General features: G+C 46.3%; 1 protein-coding gene across 2 annotated transcripts in view; it reads right to left on the reverse strand.

Moving 5' to 3' along the window:
• The window catches only part of mpp7a (MAGUK p55 scaffold protein 7a), a 127,156-nt gene that overhangs the window by 113,657 nt on the left and 1,058 nt on the right, over positions 1-12,441 (reverse strand). The window lies entirely within an intron of this gene.

Genomic DNA, 12,441 nt, shown 5'->3' on the forward strand with positions numbered 1-12,441 from the left:
CAGACACTGCACCACCAGGGGAGTTGGACTGTCAAGGTCCTGGTATGAACTGGAACCTATCTGGATTTAGCTGTATCAGCGGGGATTATAGGCTGTGTGGCGCCGTCTCGATGAAACGTCCTGAAGTTGCCCAGAACAAGTGCGGGCCGACTCTCTCTTCAGAGCTTAGTGTCAACCTTTCAGAGATCAGAGACCATCACTGCAGAAAGCCACTACACCACACTACACTTCCCCTTAATTATATAGGAGTAGCAATCATTTCAGATATCTGGCTACAATGGAAAGAGTGCACACAGTCAGAAGTCAGCGGGAGAGAGAGAGAGAGAGAGAGACAGAGACAGAGAAGATGGCAAAGAGAGTTATATTTGTCGTACAGTAAAAACCCAAGATTACAACCTGTCAGATGAGCTATTGCTGGACACAGAAATCCATTGTTGTCAAGGAAGTGCGGAGCTGGCCTTAAAATGAAGTGTAAACAAAGGGTCTGCCGAAAGGAGCTTATAGGTGGCCTTTCTCCTGCCCGTCCGTTCTCAACAGGTCTGTCAGTGGCAGCTGAGTGCAATCTCCCGGCCTCGTGGGCCTTCCTCTGACCAAACCACATTAGCGTGCGTGCGTGAGCTTCTTTCGGTGTGCTTTAATGACCTGACTAGAGCTCCATTTCCCCCTGGAGGGACACAATAACAGTTAGCTCTGGGTGAATGCCTCGGCTGTGCCGGAACAGCAAATGCAAATGACAGCGATATGATACCCGAGCGCTCGGCTCCCAAAACCACAAGGCGCACAGTTAGGCAAACCAAGAGGAAAGGGGAAGGCCGTGCGAATCGTTCTTTCTTTTTTGACGCTTCAATGTCTTTTCAGGTTTTCCTTATGTTTTTGTCCTTTATAATGAACGATGGCTGCTTTGTGACGGACTCTTCAGTGTTCACTGTAACTTGATCAAGTGTGACCCCTCCAGGCTACCATAGCAAGTCTGGTTTTTCTAGCTCATAGTAGTTTTCCAGGCTGTGAGTGATTGGTGGGCTGGCTAGACGCACCTGGACACAAAACACCTTTCCTTACTTAAAAACAGACACACAAAGAACCAAGCATACACAAATGCGTGCGGACCCACACACCACACACACCACATACACCACACACACCACACACACCACACACACCACACACACCACACACACCACACACACCACACACACACACACACAAACCAGTATGGCCTTTAGGACACTCTACCACAGATCATGGTTCTTGCATATGAGGAAGTAAAACTTATGACCAAGAGTTCAGTGGTCTGGCCCTCAGCTGCACACAGTCAGCACACAGAGACCTCGTCAATAGTGACCTCTCTGTACTGGAAAGGGCTCCGGACAGGACCCAGTCATGACAGAGGGTATGACCGAGCAGTGCCTGCTCAAAAAGAGCTGTGTTCCACACAGACAATGGCACTCTGTTCATAAACTTCCAGGCAACTGGTCGCAATTTTATGTAATCTCTCTTTTTTTCCGCTTCGGTGTTCAATCCTCCTCCATTTATATTATGCAAGCAAATGCTTTGCATTTTTGATACACATCTTTTTGATGCTTACAATTTCCTTCTGTTCCAGTATTCTAGCAATTACAGTCCACACACACACACACACACACCACACACACCACACACACACACCATTTAATTATGTTACAGGCCAGTGGCTTTGGGCACCACTTTAGAAAGGCGGCAATGGTAGAATGGTTGGCATTGTATATCTGCAGAATGACTGACTTGTAGGAAACAGTAGGGAGAAAGAGGGAGTGAGAGAAGAGAAATGGGGACAGGGAGGATGTGGGGTCCAGAGAGAGAGGGGGGGACTATGCCAGTCTAGAACTACAACTACATAACAGTCATTTGTTATAATGGAAAGCAGTGGACAAGAATCAGAGGCTGAGCTCTAGCGAAGGGGAGAGAAAAGTTAAACTCACCATTAGTGGTGATAGCCTACATGCGTACTGCTGCACCTGGGCAAGACAAACAACACACGAGAGGGGTGACAATGGACCTGTCCCTAAGGTCTGCTATTCAAAACACACACACACACACACACACACACACACTCACCTCAAATGGCACCATTAAAATGTAATCTAAAACAACTCACATTTAGCTGAAATGATCCTGTACTCAACCTCAACGCATAGTGTTTCACACTATTTACCAGATATAGGCTTACACACACAAACAAACATACAAGCAAATAAACAAACACACACACAGACGGCAAGGCTAGTATGCAAACCATTAAGACGGACACACACATTCAAAGACAAAAGCACCGATGGTTGCCTAAGCCCACACACACAAACACGCTGGGCCATCATCCATATGCGCCACAGTAGTCTCCCTCCCAACATCTGCCTTGGCTATTTCTGCCTGCCTGTAATTGTCCTGACAGCAACCTCAGCCCTGGAGATCACTCAGATGCAATCATAAACACTCAGAGTCTGTCATTAGCAACAAGCAGCATGATAACACACTGATACAAGATCACGGAAAAACACACACACACAGATCCTATATGCATTAAAACAAAACTCATAACTCATAGGCATACGCAAACATGTAGACACGCGTAATGACATCATAAATAAGGCCACTAACACAAACACACAAATCATACACACATACACACACTCTCATATTATAAACACACTCACATCTGCCAATAGTGTGTCAGCCCTTTGCATGGTGTGAGTGGGGGACATTTTTTCCGTGGGCCACCGGAGTCAGAGCCTTAAATTAAGTCACCGCGCTGACTGAGCCCTGTGGCCTGGGAGGCCGGCTCCTCCTCTGGGCTCAACCCACAACAGTGCCGACTCACTGCTGACGAGCCGCACATCAGCAGCAGTGTCATTCCACAGACTGCGCTGGGCAAAGGGGAGGGGGAAACTGGAGCGTGGTGGAGGGTGGAGGTTGGCACGGAATGGCCGACAATAGGCCAGAGAGAAAGCGCATGCATCTGCGGGGATCCGATACTCCTCCTAACACACATCTCTGCCTGGAGCCTCAAAAATAGGGGCGTTTGTGTGTGTCTCTCTCTATCTCTGTATTGTGTGTGTGTGTGTGTGTGTGTGGCCCTCAAGTAATTATATGGTATGGTTAGGCATGGAGTTCAGCTTTACAGCTGTGCAGTCAGTGGTGTGAACTGTCTCAAATTGTTCATATCTATATCGAAGAATGTGGCTGTGTGTGTGTGTGTGTGTGTGTGCTAAGCTAAGCACTTGACCCCGTCAATTGGAGGGTGAAATTGCTCTATTATTACTGAGAACACTCAACACACATACAGAGAGAGCGAGCGAGTGAGAGAGAGAGAGAGCCCATATAAGAAAAATAGAATTGTGAGAAATGTTTGTGTGTGTGTGGGTGTGTATTCTGGGTCACAATGAGGAGATTATCAGATGGTTTGCACACACAAACACATACTATGTTAAACACAGGCGCGCACACACAGTCTCCAGAAAAGCCTTCCAAATGCCCTCTGAAAAGAAGCAGCAGTGTGCTGAGGCCCGGAGAAGGAATGAGAGATTGGCTGGATAAAGGAGAAAAAAAGGAAAAGAAAAGGAACTCTCCTCCTCAGCACAATCCTAAGAGCTGAACGCATCCATCCTCTCACCACTCCTTTTCTCTCCCTCGCTCCTCTGTTCTTCTTTCGTCTCTCTCTAATTAGTGCACACACAGGGAGGCAGCACGAGTCTCACACACACACACAGACACACACACACACACAGACAGACACACACACACACACACACTCCCTCTCTCTCTCACACACACTGAATGTTCAGTTCAGCTGGTCAAACTGAGCAGTAGAGCTGACAGGTGTTTACAGGAGGAGAGCACACACTGGTACCAGCCTGATAAAACAGCCAGCTGTACACCTAATCAGTCAGTCCTAACCCCCCGCCCCCCCCCCCCCCCCCCCCCCCCCACACACACACACACAACCTCCCCTCCCCAACACACACACACTGTCCACTCAAATATCTGTTACTCTAACTTTGATCAGATAAGCATAGTTTAATTAATGTAGATGAGCAGTCAGAGCATGATCCATCTCATCCACATCTATCCTTCAAACACTTGTTATAGCTTTAAGGACGTCTCTCAATCCATGAACCATATGCATGCAATAAGATCCATATGCATGCAATAAGAAAGCTTAATGTGCAATAATATCAGTGCATCAGCTAGCTTAGTTTTACTAATTAAATATACAGTACTGAATACCTACATGACTTACACATAACTTTTAGCCTATTCAAAGTTATATTCTGAAGAAACTGGCCTACTTAACTAAATATAGAGTAATTCACTGATTATTGTGTTCTTTCCTTTCACAGCTGTGCACTTCATTAATGTTCATATGGAATTCAGCTCCTTTTGAAACACCCTACAATTCAACTGATTCCTCAGGATTTCTGCTCTTGATTTTGGATTTATTACCATGTTATACTGATCTTAGTTTCTGTTTTGTTGTAATGTTTTCCTTGGACATGCTTTAAAAAACACATCAAAACGGTGCAGTCCACACAGGTCTGACCTTTAGTTCACATCTCAAACACAGATGAAGATACACACACTGACAGAGCCAAGAAGTATTTATAGGGGCACACAATCCCAAATAGGAGGACACTGATTTACAACAAGGGGCATAACTGTGTCATGTAACATTGGCATCAGTTATCATTAGGGCACAGAGTTGGCAGCCATAGGGATTTTTATGTGAGTTCACCATCTCTCTGAATGACACAGAAAGCTGCACTCACTGTAGATAATGTTTTATTTATTTAATGCTTGGTTCTTACAACTCGCCATACTTTGTATCACTGAAATGGGACGACGAGAAGTGGGACTTGTGTTTTAAACCACATCCACGCATAAAAATAGAATCATAACCATGCCGTCTTATTTTAGGATCACCTCCCCACCCCAGAACCCCCCCCAACCCCAATCCCGAGTTGGCTGAATAATTCACAGGGAGCCGTGCATGGAAAGACTTCATCTATAAACCAGCAGGAGCATAAACAAGGCAGGTTGGTTAGGCCCTCTCTGCTGACTATGCCTCAGCCATCAACAGTCTGCAAACTATACTAGACTATCTCCACACGGAGAGTCCACACATGCTGGGGCTGATGATTCTGATATGCAATGCCCTGCTGCAAGCTTTCCTGGCCTCCAAGAACACATGCATTTCTGAATACAAACTAAGAGTCAACACATTAAACAAACCCTAAAGAATTCCAAAACCATCAAAACACCATCTCTATAAACAGGAGAGAATACAAAAACAAACTGCAAAAGGTTCAACAACACTGACTCAACAGAATATGAAATGATGCATTGTTTATTCAATAAACAACCATTTTATTCCATTGCGCCCAGGAATCCAAAGATCATTTTCATATGGTCTGTGACTATTATATTGACGAACTAATTTACTGTTTGACATATTTGCAAAAAACATGGCTTGTGTAGTCTGTGTAAAAGTTCAATGTAGCAGACTATATCATAAGAATGGGTTGGCCTCCCAAATTGTGGATTTTCTCATTTCTAATTAGTCTTTGTGGTCTTTGAAGATAGCATGTATGCTGAAACAGTAAGTATACCACAAACTGTACCACCGTACTACTACTCACTCAACCACCCATAATTTACAAAAATGCATCCAGACATGGCAAATGTCATAAAAACAAATGAAGGCTGACTGTGTGTGTGTGTGTGTGTGTGTGTGTGTGTGACTTTCTTAAAGAAACATAGCCATGCCCAAGTATAAGCCTAGACTCCACTGCACTATGCTGTGCTGTACTGTGCTTTGGGGTTGAATATCAGAGAATGAGAATGCTACTACAGTTTCACAAGGCAGTGCGATGACCTGCTATACGCTCAGCCTTACCCCCCGCTGCTTCAGACATGGTGGGAATCACATACACATGACCCTGACATAACCCCCCCCCCACCCCCACACCCCCACAAACACATACACACAGAGACACACACACACACACTTTTCCCACACTCTGCACTCAGCTCCTGGGGTGTCTGTGATGTGCTGCCTGTTGCCGGCAGACATGTGGGGGTTCATATTTCCCTGGGGCCGAAGGAAAAACACACTCTTCTCTTACAGCGCTGCTGAGAACAGAGCTGCTCTGGCCAGCCAGCCCTGCACATGTGTCAGCGTGTCTCTGGAGCTCCATGCACACCGTCTGATGTATAGGATATATTTTCATTGGCCCTGTGATACTGCAGGGGCCACAGCCACAGGTACAAGACTCACTCTGCAGGAGGGGGGAGGTCCACTGGCTGAAGGGTGTAGAGGAAAGGCTAATGTATGTTTGTGCGTATGGATCTAGTCTGAGTGAAGTCTAAGCTCAGAGTCTGAGGCTAAGTCCACACTAGTCCAAATCAGTTTTAATATGGATTTTCGTAAACAAATCGAATCGACTTCCCACAAGCACGTATCAGTTTTGCAGTAGATACAGTGTGTGTCCACATTGCGTCATTGATATGCAAATCTTTCGACCGTTCACCATTTGTCAAGTCCCACATCCCTATGTTACTGTTGTTAGGTCAGATAAACAATGGCCATGCAGCATTAAACACCTGCATAAAAACTCATAAGCGTACAGTCTACATGGTTTACTGTCTGCTAAGATAAACAAACAAAGGAACAAAATAGCAGACCTCACGTGATGGCCAATATAGAACATGAGAACATGAGGACATGTAGACTACTCCTTTACAGGAGCTGCATGTCACTCACAGCAACTCTGACTGCATCTGTGTGACAGCATGTGACTGTATGTGAGTGTGAGTCAGTGCATGCTTGTCTCAGTGTGTGTGTGTGTGTGTGTGTGTGTGTGTGTGTGTGTGTGTGTGTGTGTGTGTGTTTGTGCTCACACCAACAGTATCTGTGTAATGTGTGTGTGTGTGTGTGTGTGTGTGTGTGTGTGTGTGTGTGTGTGTGTGTGTGTGTGTGTGTGTGTGTGTGTGTATGAATCAGTGTCTCCCCTGTATAATAGGCTAGACCTACTAGTTGATTAAAAAAAGGATTTTCATATCCAACACTACCTAACTGCCTATTCCAGGTAGCCTAAATTACTGAAACACTGTGTGAAATAACAAAGTCTACCAGCAACACAACACAAGGGAAATATCTATAGGCCTGCCATGCAGTAGGATAAGCTATTACAGGGTTTAATGAAAGGATATTTCCTGAGCCTGAAGTTAGGCTGACATTTCAGACATTTTTAAAGATATGATATTATATAGGCTAATTGCCTACGTTCAAATCTTGTCACACGCCTGAATTCAGGCACAGAGCCAAAAAAGAACCGAAATGAAAACAATTCTGTTTTCAGTGCCTTGTGTGTGCTCATGTGCACCAATAGTGTATGTGTGTGTGTGTGTGTGTGTGTGTGTGTGTGTGTGTGTGTGTGTACCAACGGTATGTGTGTGTGAGAGAGTTTCTGGTAGTTTGAGTGTAGGAGCTGACTGTTGACCTGAGGGATGTCATGTGAATGACCTTGTGGCTTGCAACAAATGTGTCAATAAGCTGTGTGTCCTTGACTGCTCCTCTCACTTTCACTCTCCCTTCTCTAGGCTCTGGTCTCTCTCGTGTCCCTCTCTCTAAGGTCTCTCTCTCGTGTCTCTCTCGTGTCCCTCTCTCTAAGGTCTCTCTCTCGTGTCTCTCTCGTGTCCCTCTCTCTAAGGTCTCTCTCTCGTGTCTCTCTCGTGTCCCTCTCTCTAAGGTCTCTCTCTCGTGTCTCTCTCACGCACACATGCATTCTAAGGTCTCTCTCTCGTGTCTCTCTCACGCACACATGCATTCACACAACACAACGCAACGCAACGCAACGCAACGCAACGCAACGCAACGCAACGCAACGCAACGCAACGCAACGCACGCACGCACGCACGCACGCACGCACGCACTCTCCCCCCACCTGACAATGAGCCAATGTGGTCATTCTCAGAGGAGTGCATAGGGAACTCAATCCTTTGCTTTTCCAGTGAACTTTGACCCCCCCTACAAGCCAGCCGGCACTTGGGAGTGATCTTCCTCCATGTCACCACTTCATGCCTGCAGAAGCTGATGCGGGCCTGCTACTGGTTAAGCATTTACCTCTAGCTCAGCACTGGCCTGCATATGGAGGGACTGATTTGAACTGAATAATTGTGAAATTAAGGTGGCAGTTGAAACTGGACCTCACCACTTCTCTTTTTCTCTTCATCTACCTCCTCTATAGTCTCCATCTGTCTGTCCTCTCTCGCTCTCTCTGTTTCTGATGAAAGGCATTCCATTCATTAGACCTGCATGAAGACAGGCGTTATCCCTACTAAGCCAGTCTCTCTGATTAGTGGAACTGTGTCACACCTTAAGATAATGAGAGCTGACCTGCTGTCCATTCAGCTAAGAGGAGAGGATACTCACGCAGGCCTGCATGCGTGTGTGTGTGTGTGTGTGTGTGTGTGTGTGTGTGTGTGTGTGTGTGTGTGTGTGTGTGTGTGTGTGTGTGTGTGTGTGTGTGCATGCCAGCGTGTGTGAGAGTGAGCGTGTGTAGGTCGAACGGAGCATGCAACATGTGTCTCTCACTAAGTGTGCATGTCAAAGAGAGAGAGAGAGAGACGGAGAGAGAAAGAATAAGTGTGAGTGTGTGCAAGGATACGGTTACATTTCAGACGATGATCTAATTACTTTCTCTGACTGACCAGGGAGAGCAGTTAACCTGAACAAAATCCACCCTTGATCTGTCGGACTAACCCAAATTAATAGGAGTAATTTTGCAAAACCGACAGGGCTTTACACACACACACACACACACACACACAGACATACACACACACAGACAGACACACACACAGACAGACACACACACAGACAGACACACACAGACAGACACACACACACACACACACACACACACACGCGGGGGACAAGGTGAAAGACGACTCATCTGTGTGGGGCAGCTTGTTTGTGGCCGCTCATTAGACGAAACAAAACACTAGTGTCTCCTTCCTGTTAATCAGGCTAGTTCCACACAGGCAGAGGGAGAGGGACGGGGTGCAGGACACAGTGACTGACTGGTGACGAAGGACCCTCACCACCTCTCATTTGGGAAGCTTGAGTCCTGGCCCAACTATTGATCTCTCTCTGACCATCAGTAAGTGACTGACTGATGAAGTGAAAGCGAGAGAGAGAGAGTACACAGGAGAAGAGTGGGGGAGAGAGAAAGAGAGAGAAACCTCAAAGGGATGGTCTATTTCTTAGCAGAGCTCCTCTCTGTTGGGCTGAAGCTCACATCCCAGGAGGTCAATTAGCAGCCGAGAGGAGATGGCCTGAGCCCACAGCCAAATTAATTTCCATATTGAAATTAAGGATGTGGAACAGAGCACAATGTCCAGACGGACACATTCCCTCCTCGCGCTGAAACAACCTCCTTTCCGCATGCAACCACTCAGAGGCCGTGCTCTGTGCCTGGGAGGGCCTGGGAGGGTGACAAAAATACCCTGGACCAAAAAATGACAAGTCCTAGCTTACTCTCTGCTCTCGTTTTCTCTGCTCCGTCATATCTCTTTCTGTCCTACACCCCTTCTGCTCAACAATTAGTCAAACACATTCTGTACACAAGAAACCATTGGTATTTTGGTTCTGTTTTCGTCTCTCATGTTTCCGCTGATGCACCAACACCACATCTTCCCCATGAGGCGCACAAATACTGCACTTAACTTTTCCCAGTCTGCACTAGTCCCCGTTAGAGGGGCCAATGTACTAATTCCCAAGCATCAGTGGAATTGCTCCCGAGATTAGGAGAGCAGCAGCAAGAGAGGGAGAACAGCGGCAGGGTGTAGCTCAAGAGCTGTGTAGGAATCGGGCAAGGGCAACAGACAGCTCTAGCAGCATTCCCAGAGCCTTCCCACAACGCTCCTTGGGCCCTGCCCGCCCCACGGCACTGACCTGTGGTTTTAGGAACAAAAACACAGGAATGCCAGTTATGCAGGGCCGCGGCGGAACAGGGGCAGGGCCAGGATCACTGAGGAGTGAGTGTAGACACCTGTTGCTGCAGCAGAACACACACACACACACACACACACACACACACACACACACACACACACACACACACACACACACACACACACACACACACACACACACACACACACACACACACACACACACACACACGATGGATTTTCCATGTCAAACACACACAAGAGCAGATATATCTAGAAATGAAACCCCACCCAGACCACCCACAATTATCGGATATATGTAGACAATTACAATAACAACTGTTCACTGACCAAATATGATCAAAGTGTTATGTGCAGTCATGACATGCTATATATGCACAATAACACACACACATACACACACACACACACAAACCACTCACTGCATGGAACAGCAGCCGTGTGGAGAATGTCTAGCCCCCTGAGGTACTCAGGCTATTAATACACTCATGCTGGGAGAGCAAGAGCTCTAAGCTCTCAACCATTATTGAGAAGGCAAAACAGAGACGGTGTGTGTGTGTGTGTGAGTCTATAAGTGTGTGCGGGGGGGGGGGGGGGGGGCACTAAGCATGTCCTTTTGTTTATCCATATGTGTGTGTGTGAGAGTGTGTGTTTCAATTATCATGTTTACATCAACAGTCATCCAAGAGTGCCTTGCATATCCAAGTGTCTAAGTGTCCTTGAATGTTGACAACTGGACAACATAGTACCATTGTAGGCAGAGAATATGCATCTGCTGAGGTTGTATGACACAGATATGGGAGTATGTGTATGTGTACTGTATGTGTATGTGTATGTGTATATGTATATGCAATATGCATGTACTCTATATGCGCTATTATGTGTGTGGGGACAGAAGGGGGTGGACAAGGACCCTTAAGCCTGTTTGACCCTTTGTCAGGGTCACAGCCGTGTCACTTCTCTCGAGAGCATTAACAGCCCCCTACTAATCTCCTCCGGAATCTTTTTGAGACCAGAGGATTCCACATGCACAGCAACATCGCAGCCCAGTCAGGGGAGAGCTAGGACAAGAGAGGAGGAGAGACAGAGCATCTAGAAGAAATGTGTGGGAACAAGGGAAGAGAAGAGAGGAACAGGTAGAGGAGGAAGAGGTCAAGGGCACAGTGGCGGAGTCCTGTGGTACAGCCAAGGATGTGGTGCCTGCATGGCGGTCCCTCACACTTTAAATGGTGAAAGCTGTATGATCCTACAAAGTACTCAAAGCCAACTGATAGCTGAGCAGTTTACAGACACCTCGGAAAAGATAGAATAAGAGGTGGAGAAGGAGTGATGTATGACAGAAATGACTTTTGAAGCTCTCAGGGCTTTCTAATAACGCATCAGCACATAAATACGACTATACTATAACTTTAGACACATTGCAGTGAATCTTGTGAGAGAAAGTTGTTTGCTTATCACAAACCAAATACAGTATTTCAGATCTGGGTTTGTGCTTAAGTGGCATTTCTTCTTTGAGCTCCAGCTGCGAGAAGCTGAACGGGTTTTGAGGTTTCACATCTGCTGGCAATGTCATTGCCATCTATTTCAGATAAGCGCATTCATAAAGTACTCAAGTTACTTATTTAATCAATTATGTCTGTCATGGGGTGTCAAATTCATATTAGGTAGTTTGTTGGATTGGTTGAAATAAGACCTTGTGGGGGCTGTTTCGTGTGTATCATACTCTGTAACAAACACACAATGCATCTGATTGAGAAGGATCCAAGAAAACCTGCACTGTTTCTGCATGAAGCAAATGAGAGTCTTGGAGCCAAGTTAACCTTCAGCTATTACACCACTCATGCATCATGTTGTGACCCTAAAGTGTCTGTTGGAGGGCTGGTAGATGCAGAGGGCCGGGCTATCGGACAAGGATGACCGCATCAGAGCCACAAGGGACAGGTCCAAGCAGGGAGTCATCAGGGAGCAGTCACCCACCTCCCATCCAGCTCCTCTGTCTCTCAAGTCAAAGTCAAGGTCGCACTGACTGAGCTGGTGGCTTGAAATATGCCCCATTATTGATTTTGTGTCCCCTGATGTCGCCCAGAATAGTGTATGTCTGATTCCATGCATCTGCAGCTTTGCCTCTTTTCAGGTATGGTCTGTCCCCATTTGGTCTGAGGAACCACAACTTATTCCCTATGCCTGCTTTAAAACGACATGCATACAAAAGTTTTGCTTTAGTCGTCACTCCGTTTGTAAAGTTGCTGTAGGCGTAGCTAATATGGTTTCTGCTTGCCTGTTAACTCACCTTTATAAATAGCGAATAAAGGTTTACGCAACTTCGAAAGAATGTTTGACTCATGAAATACAGTGTGCCGTACATTCATGTTAGGCAATTTTCCAAGAAAATACATGTCGGTTTACTAGGCAACTTTGTATGTTAGCAAAGTC

The sequence above is a fragment of the Sardina pilchardus genome, chromosome 19 (assembly GCF_963854185.1).
Source record: "Sardina pilchardus chromosome 19, fSarPil1.1, whole genome shotgun sequence".
Classification (NCBI taxonomy): Eukaryota; Metazoa; Chordata; class Actinopteri; order Clupeiformes; family Clupeidae; genus Sardina; species Sardina pilchardus.